We start from the raw sequence: 12,787 nt of genomic DNA on the forward strand, positions 1-12,787 counted from the left end.
AAACTATAACGTCGTTATCATCGTCGCTTTTATAAACGACTGTAACGATCAAATTTACGACCTTTTACTTCACATCCCTGCATTTTTCATACAAATATATTTGTATAAAATATTCATTTTTAATTTCATAAAATAAGAATCATAAAGAGATTTTTAACTGTAAAAATTAAACTTTGGGTAGCCTGATTATCAGTTTTAAATACACATATAAGTAAGAATTGACCAATCAAATAATTCGTAATGCATATGAAAATAAACTTAAAGGAATGTTAAAGGCCTAATTATGAGTACAGACATAAATTACAGTTAGTATTATTCTCTTCGGTAACTTTCACTTAATCTTATTTCTTTTTCTAAACTAATTTATACTTAACATAAACCTGCGGCATATGGTATTTGTTTTCCTGTTATATTTCTTGCAACTCTCGGAAGGTTTAGTAGTCACTCATCATATGTTAAAAAGTTATTAAAAATGAAATAGAGAATTCAACTCCGCTGATCATGATTCATACTGTCAAGGTCATGATCCTGAATGACCATCGGACAGTTTCAGCAGGCGACCGTTGCTTATTAAGAAAATAATAAAATTAAAATGAATAATTCACCTCCGACGACCTTGACCTTCCCACACATTATGATCATTACATCGAATAATTTTCGGAAGGTTGTAACAGTAACCCATCACGCGTTACAAAATTATAAAAGAAATTAAAATGACCTTGACTCATAATGTCAAGATCATGACTCTGAGTGACCATTAGACAGTTTCAGCTGGCGATCGTTGCTTATTAAACAGATATTAAAATTAAAATGAATAATTCACCTCCGATGACCTTGACCAACATATTATAAAGATCTCACACACACACACACACACACACACACACACACATACACGCACGCACGCAGAGAGAAGGAGTGGGGAGGGGGAGAGAGAGAGAGAGAGAGAGAGAGAGAGAGAGAGAGAGAGAGAGAGAGAGAGAGAGAGAGAGAGCGCAACTTTCGGAAGGTTGTAGCAGTAACTTATTACGCGGTCCAAAGTTATAAAAAAAGATTTAAATAACCTTGACTAATATTATCATGGTCATGACCCTAAGTGAGCATCGGACAGTTTTAACAGTCGATCGTTGTTCGTTAAAGAGTTATTAAGGAGTAAAATAAAAAGGTTGAGATTGCCATCTGTTGACTGAAATTTGAGACGTATGGGCCAGGCAGACGTTGATAATGACAATAATTTTTTAAAATTTCAACAGAATTTGGAACTTGTTGCGATACCTCCACTCATAGGACAAATAGAAAAGAAATAAATGCATTTTCATAATTCGGGTACAAGCTATCGATTGATCATGCATAGAATTTGATCGGCACAGGCATTATTAAGATATAATATCTCGAAAAATTCGCTCCGCTCGAAGGTACCCACCCGGCAGTGTCTCGCGCTAAAACGATACGAGTTTCCTTAGCGCCGAGCTACTACCGAGTCTCTAGATACGCAAACTATGCATATATATTTTCCGCCTAGATTAATAAGACGCAATGTTTTATCAATACATTATTCATGTTAACATTGAGCATGACAAACATTGCAATTAGTTGCTGTACGATCAAAATGAAACGAATTATTTAAAAATAAATAATTTCTTTATTTATACTTTGATTTTAATTGTTCAAGGTACATTTTTGTATATATTATTAAAAATATTTTATTTAATTCGGAAGTTTAACAAAGTCACTATAACTATTACTGTTATTATTATTATCATCATTATTGTTATTATTATAAGATTATTATTGTAAAAAGCTCTTATTATAATAGCTAGTGCAATATTGATACATACTGTATTTATTCAATGCTATCTTGAGCAGCCAACACCGGTATAGTACATAGAGACGGATGGAACGCGTATATATGGTGTTTGAAAATGAATGAAAAGTTTTTCGCACAGGGGCAGAATGGACTAAACTAAGAAGTTCTGTACCATTTTACAATTGTCACAATGATTAACAAGTTATCAACTTATGAAAATAGCCAAATTCGCCCAGACCACCGCCAAATGCAAGCGCGCGACAAGATAGAACCCAGCGCGGTGAAGCGCGCGTTTGCCATCGCTAGGCACGTAATGTTTAGCGATGACAATTGCCTCTTATGAATAACGTGTCTAGTGACGCCGGCTATTATCATAAGTTAATAACTCGTTAACCATTGCGACAATTGTAAAATGGTAGAGGACTTTTCTTCTCAATTTAGTCCATACTGTTCCTGTGCAAAAAATTTATCATTAATTTCCAAACATCCTTTATCCTAGGGCAAGTCAATAAGTTTTTAAGAAAACCATAGTATTGGATCATCTAAAAAGTATCCGCGGTACTTTGTCACTAGATATATGACCATTAACACACATCTAGTGACAAAAAACCGCGGATACTTTTTAGATGACTCAATAAAATATATTTTTTTTGATCGATTCATTTTTATTTCTCAACATAGTCTCCTTTCAGCTCGATATACTTTCAAACCATCCGAATAATATGATTTGTCCAACCCTTCAAAATAAGCCTCTGTTTCGGCGATGAGTTGCTCTCTGGTGGTGAATCTCTTTCCTCCAAACCATTTCTTCAGATTTGAAAATAGGAAATTGCAGGGGGCTAAATCTGGCGAATATGCTGGATGGAGAAGCAATTCGTAGCGGAATTTGTTGAATTTGGCCATCGGTGCCGGGCACGTATGAACCCGTTGTCTTGGTGGAGCACTTTCTTCTTCGCCAAATGGGGACATTTTTTCTTTAAAATGTTGTTGAAACGGTTCAATAAGGCTGCGCAGTAATTGTCATTGATCGTTTCGACGGAAGGTAATCGATATGAATTATACCGTGTGCATTCCAAAAAATTGTGGCCATCATCTTTCCGGCTGACTTCATGGTCTTCGCCTTCTTCGGAGCTGGTTCACTCGGTAAAGTCTATTGTTTTGACTGTTCCTTCGTTTCGTGAAATATGGATCCATGTTTCGTCTACAGTAATGAATCAACGCAGAAATTCATCTGGATTAGGTTGAAACATCTCCAAACGTTGTTTTGAAATCGTCACATGGTCGCGCTTATGGTCTACAGTGAGCAAACGCGGCACTCATCTTGCCGACAGCTTTTTCATACAATTGTTCGTACAAAATTGAAATCACTGTGTGTGACATATGTCTCAACAAGCTCGCGCACTTTCACTCGTCGATCAGTCAAAACAATATCATGAACTTTATCGATGATTTCTGGCGTAGCAGTCTCAATTGGACGTCCCGAACTAGATGCATCACATGTGGATGTACGATCACGTTTAAATTCATTCACTCAATTGTATACAGTCGCAAACGCTGGTGCAGATGTGCTATGAACATTATCCAACTCGGCTTTGATTTCTTTCGGCATTAAACCTTTCATATGTAGATGTTTGATCGAAACATCTGCACGAAACTCGTTTTTTTCCATTTTGCAAAAAATACAAAGGTTGTTCGTTTTAATCGTCTACAGAAATGAAATCACGCGAATTCCGCTCAAAATTTGATAGTAATCAGCTGAAAGATGCTACTCGTCAAAAAGTAATGACATGACATTACGATCCTTTGATTTTCTAAGAACTTATTGACTTGCCCTCGTATAATTTTAGAAAAGTTTGATCCATTATAGGATTACTGTTAAAATTTCAGACAGATGTGTTCATTAGTTTCTTTGTTTCGGTCGTGCAATCAGCTTTCAATTTTATGACAATGCATCTATTCATATTTCATCATTTGCAGACGCAAAATTCTACAAATTGGTTCCGCAATCGTATTTCACCAGATTTGATAATCGAAATGCCTCTGGCAGTAAATTAAAAATAGTCTGCCCACGATGAACGCCTTTGACATTTATTTATAACTAGCTAAAGCACGATTTACGGCTGTGGCATTTTGTTATAGCTTGCCAGTTCACGATTAACGCTTCTGACAGTAAATTAAAAATAATCAGTTCACGATGAACGCTTCTGACATTGGATCATAATTAGACAAAGCACAATTTACTGTTATAACATTTAATCACTTGTATGATAAATAAAAGTGATATTTTCACGAATGACATAAAGATACTAATCTTTCCCATTCTGGCTTTATAGTGTCTTCCAACAAGAGATACAATGTGATACGGTATGACATGGTACATCATTACAGTCGTGTTGTTCGCCTATACAAGGATGAGATAATCACTGTGTTGTACTTGCTGTGAGTGAGTTGCTTGTTAGAAAGCACCCATCATAACCTTCTCTTACTAAAGGCAAATTTTCTGCTACTATATTTTTTTCTATTTTATGGACACAAAACATTATATAAATATTTATTTATATATATATATATTTATTTATATAGTATTTTGTGTCCACAAAATAGAAAAAATATAGTGGCAGAATATATATATATTTGTGGACACAAAACATTATATAAATAAATAAATATATAGTGTGTTGTATATATATATATATATATATATATAAGTTGTGACGTGACGTTTTCCGTCCGTCACAAGGGCCGCACGGCCCGACCAAACAGTGCAGTCTCGCGTCCTGAAGCCTTCCATTTTAGGGGGCGGACGCATTAGCGCTTTTTCCGCGACATCATTTGCGTGTCTCGTGCGTTTTGAGTTACCGTTTTCGTTTCTTTTTTTTGTGACGGAGAGTTATAGAGGCCGGCGACTCCCGCGATCTGGACAGATTGACGCTGCCTCGCCAGATCGTGAAGAGAGAGGAAGAAGGACGGCCAGGAATGGAAGTCGAGTAACGACCGCTGCCGACGGATTCGCCGGGGCACACGACACCCTGTCCCCTGGGTCACGCAGGTGATATCATTTATTGTTACACCCTTTTGCTGTCGCAAGACCTTCTATCGCATCATCTTCCAGACCCCAGGCGGAACGAGGATTGGAATGGCAGGACGGGAGTGACAACTCTACTCCCCAAGGACGGCGAGAGCAGGCGCCTCGAGGCCACGAGGCAGAAAAGATCCTGCGACCTCTCGAATTTCGCGCGCCAGGACATGCGACACGGGCATGACGCGGTTCCCGCGATTAGCGGAGTCGCTGAGCTACGCGCCAATAAGACACGATAAGGCCCCTTCGCGGGAATAACAAGCCCTGCGTGCCTCCGGGAGGATCGGCGTCCGGTACTTGTGCTGTGGCCAGCGAAGTGAGCGCATGTGAAAGGACGCAGGACGAAAGGATAAGACTCGAGCGAGCAAGGAGACGACCAGGACGAGCATCAGCGAGGGTCACAGTGAGACGAATGTCACTGGTTTCTGAATCTGGGAGGCACGATCTTACTGGAATCTTATCGAGCCAATTGTCGGGAATGCACGTGGCATTGCCATGCATTAGATTTCCGTGGAAGTCTGGTACACGTGTCGCCTCCCGGGACGGCCAATCATAGTCGGGGAAATTCTATTGCGTCCGCCAAGGCCACAGCCTCGTTATTCATTGTAAGCTTTTGTCGCGGGTCATGTTTTGTATCGTAATGTGTCGAAGTTCCGTACTGTAATATTGTACTTGTAATACCGTATCTTGTCGTTACGCTTGTAGCGTAAGATCTGCGTATCTATTAGAGCGTCGGCACTCTGTGTCATTAAAGATAATTTATTATAACAATTAGTAATTGCGTGTATTCTGTCGTATCGAGAATATTGTCATATTGTGTAGTGTCGAGTTTGCGTATATTTTATCTTTCACTGAATCTCGGCTGAGCGGCGCGAGCGCGCACGAGGTCACACCGTGTCCACGCTACAATCGTTATCGAATTCCATCGTATTTTTGAGGCGAAATCTTGTTCGTATAATACGCGAGAGTATTTCTGTGTGACGTGAGTTCGTGCCGCGGGAATCTAACGAAATTGATACGTCTAGCGTAAAGCATCGGGGCCTGTGTGAAGCCGTTAGCGCGCTCGATTAGAGCTCATCGTCACGATTTTATCGGCAGATATAGATGCAAGTCGAAGACTTATTCAATATACTTATCTTTGCTATTGTTAATTCGAGGGTGCTTTATTGCCGTCCCTATTCGCTCCTCCAAACAATCCTCAACCACGAACCGTCTCCTCTGCCATTTCCGAGGCTGAGCTACCGGTTGAGAACACGTCGACATTCAGCTCATTAGAATATTGCATAAAGAAAATATCGTATTTTCGAGAAAGAGTGGTACGCTCGCTCGTGCCTGGCGCCCAACCATTGTTTTGCGATTGTGTGCCGCCCTTAAGAGCGGCCGCGCGAAGACGTATTTCTGTCGCGTTTCGTTTAACGTCATCCGTCATCCGATTGCATAAGGAAATCTTAGCTGTGCATGCACGACGAAGTTCCGCCACGCTCGTGAGTGCGGTTGCAATATATATATATATATATATATATATTAGGTGCGCAACTAAGTTCTTGCTGTTATTTTGATGAAAATGCAACTTTATTGTGAAAAAATGGTTACAAATGAATCATTGAAAGTATTGCCCATCGCTAGCTACTACTTTTTCCCATCTTTCTGGCAGAGCTCATATACCATCACGATAAAACTGTTCATCTTTTGAGGCTATCCACGAATCAAGCCATTTTTGGATGTCTTCATATGAGTCGAACTGCTGGTCAGCCAGACCATGTGCCATCGAACGGAACAAGTGATAATCGGACGGTGCAATATCTGGAGAATATGGCGGGTGGGGTAGGACTTCTCATTTCAGCGTTTGCAGGTAGGTTTTAACGGGTTTGGCAACGTGAGGCCGAGCGTTGTCATGCTGTAGAATCACTTTTTCGTGCCTCTCCGTGTATTGTGGCCGTTTTTCGCGCAGTGCTCGACTCAATCGAATCAATTGAAGTCGATACTGTTCCCCAATGATGGTTTCGTTTGGTTTCAACAGCTCATAATAAATAACACCGACCTGGTCCCACCAAATACACAGCATAACCTTCGCAGCGTGAATATTTGGCCGAGGCGTCGACGTAGAAGCATGACCGGGCAGCCCCCATGACTTTCTTCTCTTTGGGTTGCTGTAATGAATCCATTTTTCATCACCCGTCACGATGCAATGAAGAAAACCCTTCCTTTTTTGTCGCTGGAGCAGTTGTTCACAGACGAAAAAACGACGCTCAACGTCCCTTGGCTTCAACTCATAAGGAACCCAAGTTCCTTGCTTCTGAATCATTCCCAACGCATGCAATCGCTTGGAAATGGCTTGGCGGGTAACTCCTAATACTGAAGCAAGCTCTTCTTGCGTTTGGCACGGATCCTCATCGAGCAATGCCTCCAATTCAGCGTCTTCGAAGGTTTTTGGCCTTCCTTCACGCGGACGGTCGTCAACATCGAAATCACCGTCTTTGAAGCGACGGAACCAATCTTGGCACGTTGTTTCACTTAGAGCAGCATCTCCGTAAACTTTTTGGAGCTCTCTATGCGCTTCAGCCGCCGTTTTCTTCGAATGAAAGAAGAAAATCAATACTTCCCGCATATGACGATTATTTGGCACAAAATCAGACATTTTCACACAAAAGAATATGACGTAAAAACAAAATCACTAATGTTTCAAAGCGGTTTGTTTACCATATGTCTAAGCTTGGTTCATGACGTTTAGGTTATGTCAGAATCGACCGCACTTACTGCTGGAGCCATCTGTTGACAAACAGCGGGAACTTACTTAGTTGTGCATCTAATATATATATATATATATATATATATATATATATATAATATATATACACATATATATATGGGTGTGTAGAACATTACTACACTACACTGAATTGACAGTACTATTGCGCGCCAACGATACTGTGAACACGGGTCATATTGGTTACAGCTGATTGACACGTATAACGCTGTTGTTTTCTACGTATACAGCGTCACGCAAAACGATATACATATGCATATACACACAACATATAAAAAAATCTTCACTTTCCACGTTTTCATCCTAGGAAAAAAGATACATAATCGATAGCATTGTCACATTATCTTCTTTTTAGCGACTAATTAAGAAAAGGCGTTCACTGTACCTGAATCCACGTTATTGTAAAAACTCTCTATTATTTTTGAAGTTTTATTGATATGTCATTTAAGTGCATTCTCCAGGTTTATCCACTAAAAAAAATACAATCAAATGACCAGATATATGCGGTAAAGTAAAATTCTATTATATATTATATCTGTGGCACAAAAGCGTGATCAGTAGCTCTTTGAAAGAAACTAAATATACCATAAAAATAATAAAGTAATATTTTAAAAATACATTACATTCAGTAAAATGCATTTACTTATTAATATGATGTTCAATCACCATTATTAAGAAAATAGAAATTATGTAGGATGAAAAATATTTTTATGATAATTTGCTGGAAGATATGGTCGCAGCATGTTTTTTATACTGCGACGCTTTTGAGATACATGTCCAGCGGTTTAGCCGTCAAAGTTGAGTGGTTGTGAAGAAAAAGTCGGCAGCACTTCAGAAATCAGCCCGAAAAGCGCAACTAATTTCGAGCACATTGAAGTACACGTATATAATTTTTATAAAAAATATAATTTTATAAAAAATATATTTGGAGTAATATGTTTATTAATAACGCTATTTATTAACAAAAAAATTATAAAAAAAAAAGTAGGATCAAACATAAGATCTTCATTCTGATCTTGCACCTAATGAGACCACGCTGAGTTCTTGCGGATCACTTCTACGAACGCGATACAGCGCACGGAAAGTCATAAACTATATCTCATCAATTATTATGTTTTGAAATCATTTTTGCTATTATACGTTAATGAGAAAGATATATGATTAATATAATTTAAAAAAAGAAAATAAAAGAATCACAAACATGGTTGTCAGTTCTCCGTTTTTTTTGCCAGACTTTGATTTTTTTGGACTAATATTTTAATTTACAAAAATTGGAGATTTTCACGTCTGCTGGAATATCGAATATTAGTCTAAGAAATCGAAGTCTGTCAGAAAAAAACGGAGAACTGGCAACAGTGTTGGTGATTTAAAATTCTTTCATTTTCCGTTGTCTCGATAGAGCGAGACAGAAAAAAAACAAAAACGAATAGGAACTCCGATTATAATCGGTGAGTCTTCGCGCGGACACGCCGAGCTGGGCTCGTCTGCAAAACAACGAGTCTGTCTCTTAGAGTTTGTCCTTCTCTCTGTGGTCGTTTGTTTCTAGCGACCGAAAATACTTTCTCGGCAATCTCGGCCGCTTGGCGTGTATCATAAGGGAGAAAGAGACATTCTATTATAGATAATATATAACTTTTATTAAATTATATTAATTCTTTATCCTGTGATTTAAGTTATGATGGCGCATGCCATAATCAACAGCCTGGAACGTATTGTTTGCATTTGATACCACGGCTCTCATCTATGATACTCATGTTTAGCCCAATTTCTTTATCACGAGTCTCACACGATATTGTAAGCGAAATGGTTAATCATATAATCTTTATCATTAACGTATAACAACAAAAATGATTTGAAAACGTGATAGTTGATGAGATAGTTTAAGATTTTCCGTGTATTTTATGTGCATTCGTAGAGATGATTCGCAAAAACTCAACGTGGTCTCGAGCGTTAGCTACGAGATTAGAATGTTGTCTTACGTTCGATCCTGCTTTTTTCTTTTTCGTAATTTTTTTTTTAAATAAATAACGTTATTAATGAACATATTATTCCAAATATATTTTTATAAAATTATAGAAATTATATGTGTACTTCAGTGTGCTCGGAATTAATTGCACATTTCGAGTCAATTTCTACCTACTTTTCCCTTACAACCACTCAACGCTCGATGATCGAACCACTGGATCGCGCGCGGACGTGCATCTCAGGAGCGTCACAGTATAAGAAATATGCTGCGATCATACCTTCTAGCAAATTATCATGAAAATATTTTCCTTCCTACATAATTGTTATTTTCTTAATAATTGTGATTAAACATCATATTAATATCATTTTACTGAAATTTATATCATTTTACTGAAATTTATATCATTTTACTTTTGATTAAACATCATTTTACTGAATGTAATGTATTTTTAAAATATTACTTTTTTATTTTTATGATACATTCAGTTTTCTTTCAAAGAGCTATTGACCACGCTTATGTACCACAGAATGTAATATCTTTTAATATAGAATACTAATACTATCAATTTAAGGCTAATAAGAGTCGACACAGAAATGCGTAATTTTAAATTAGAATGATGCCTTAACTCCAATAACTCCGTGATGTCTTCTTTATTCAATATGTGAATAAAGAAGGCATGTTGAAGAAGACATCACAGATGACTAAGAAAAATAAAGGATTGATAATTTGCTAAAAGAAGATGGTTGCAGCATATTTCTTATAGTACAATGCTGAGATAGACGTCCGCACGCGATCCGGTGCGGCGCTGCGACGGTTCAGCCGCATTGAGCAGTGGAGATGGAGGAAAAGAAGGCGACACTTCAAAAGTCGACCCAAAATTTAACATGTACTTCAACAACTATAGGAAGAATACTGAATTACTTCAATAAATTAATTGTATTATATATTGCACATATACAGGTTTTTTGATTTGTGAATTATAAAATTATATTGACATCATCTTTATAATTATATTAATCATCGCACTTTTGCGATTTGATTCATTATTAGAATTTTTATACATTCGAATGATACTTATAAAGAAATATTTCAGAAAGTATAAATCGACATCAAACATAATATTATTACAAAAACATGATTTCTTTTCAGATTTTTTTTAAAGATAAACAGATTTTATTTATATATAAAAATACTGGTTTTCTATCTATTCGACGTATACGACGTCGAATTATTTTTGCTATAATTAGTAGTTTAAAACTTTTAGAAATATATAATTCAATAATTAAATAAAAATATATTTGGCTTGTAATGTGTTTATTAATAATGTCATTTATTTAAAAAAAAAAAATTACGAAAAAAGAAAAAAGAAATCGATCGTGGGATCTCTAACATTCAGATCTCGCAATCTATGCGCGAGACCACGCCGAGATTTTGCAAATCACTTCTATAATCGTCGTATATAACGCTCATGGAAAATCATGGAAATGTCTCGTAAATTATCGAGTGTTGAAATTATTTTTGCTATTATACATAAATTGGAGGAATATATGATTATATAATTTATCAAAACTTATACTGTTAGGGAGAGGACTTTGGTGTCCCCGTTGCACTATGTGGAGCGCTATTTTCTCCTTGTCTGAGATTTATGTCTCCTGCCTTGTGGTTTGTCCGTGTTGATATTGGCAGAGTGTGATAAAAATGAAATACACCCTGCCTTGATATAAGACCTCTTTTTATTATACTTGAATTACACTCGCGTCGTTTATGAATAAATATAAAGTCAAGTAATAAAACTTGTGCACCAGTCGTGTACGTGTTATTCGCGAGGAGGTCGCACACGGAATCTTCTAGAAAACCAAGTGAGAAGCGCGGCGGTTTACTCGCAGGCAGCATAGTCGCGCGCATGCCTTCTCCTTCGGTGGGCCCCATCAGCGACACGACACGTCGCTATCACGCCGCAAAGCCAATGGGCTGGTATCAGCCTGCTGAGCTACACTAACACTGATAAGCGCCAACATACCGCCGCCCTTGAAAGAATCGCCTTTCAATAAATACAAAATTAATATGCTTGATCAACAAAATAATCATGTTGTTAACGATGAAGATAATAATGCTAAGACATGAACATGAACACCAAGAGATACACAAAAACGTCAAATTTCCAATGTCATAACCAGACTTTAGTTTTCAATTGGAAGTAGACAGAGACGAATAATCGGTCGCTTGTAACTGCCGTTAGCAGTACGCACCGTTACAACGCGTGTTATGGTATCCTTGCCTGGATGTATGTCTTGAATTCTTCGCCAGAGGCCATGATAGTGGAGGAGCGTTATCTTCCTTGATGATAACCATTTGGCCGACATGTACGGATGGTTCGTTTATCTGCTACTTGTTACGTTTCTGGCATTGGTGAAGGTACTCGCGGGTCCATTCCAAAAATGTTGTCGCAATAGCTGTATGTGCTGCCATCGGGAGAGACAGTTTACAGGTATCTCGTCCAGGGATGGTTCTGGATACGCTGTGAGAGGTTTACCCACTAAAAAGTGCCCGGGAATTAGAAAGGTGAAGTCATTAGGGTCCTCGGAAAGAGGTGTGAGAGGACACCAATTCAATATCACTTTAATCTGGATGAGCAATGTTTCCAGCTCCTCGCGTTTCAAATTGGAATTTCTTGTAATGCGAATCAAATGTCGTTTGGTCGCCTTCACGGCGGCTTCTCATAAACCCTCATGGTAGGGAGCCCGTGGTGGGATAAAGTGCCATTTCACTCCTGGAATTCGGGTTTGATCTTGGATATGTTGAGTTGACTCATTACACAGCAGATCCCTTAACTCGCTCAATTCGCGTTCGGTGCCGACGAAGTTTAGTCCATTGTCAGAAAAGATGTCTGAAGGGAGACCTCTTCTTGCCACGAACCGCCTGAAGACATTTAGAAATGCTTCCGACAAGTTAGACGCCAACTCGATATGGATTGCCTTGGTGGCCAAACAAATAAAGATTGCAATATAACATTTTATTAGCTTAGTGGATCTCCTAGCACCTTCCTTGTAATAGAGGGGGCCGGCATAATCCACTCCACATTGATCAAATATCTTCGAAGACATTTTAACTCGCGGTTCCGGTAAGTTTCCCATAATAGCAGAAGCGAATTTTGATGAACTCTTGAAA

This window comes from Acromyrmex echinatior, chromosome 11, assembly GCF_024713525.1.
Source record: "Acromyrmex echinatior isolate Ae372 chromosome 11, ASM2471352v2, whole genome shotgun sequence".
Lineage (NCBI taxonomy): Eukaryota > Metazoa > Arthropoda > Insecta > Hymenoptera > Formicidae > Acromyrmex > Acromyrmex echinatior.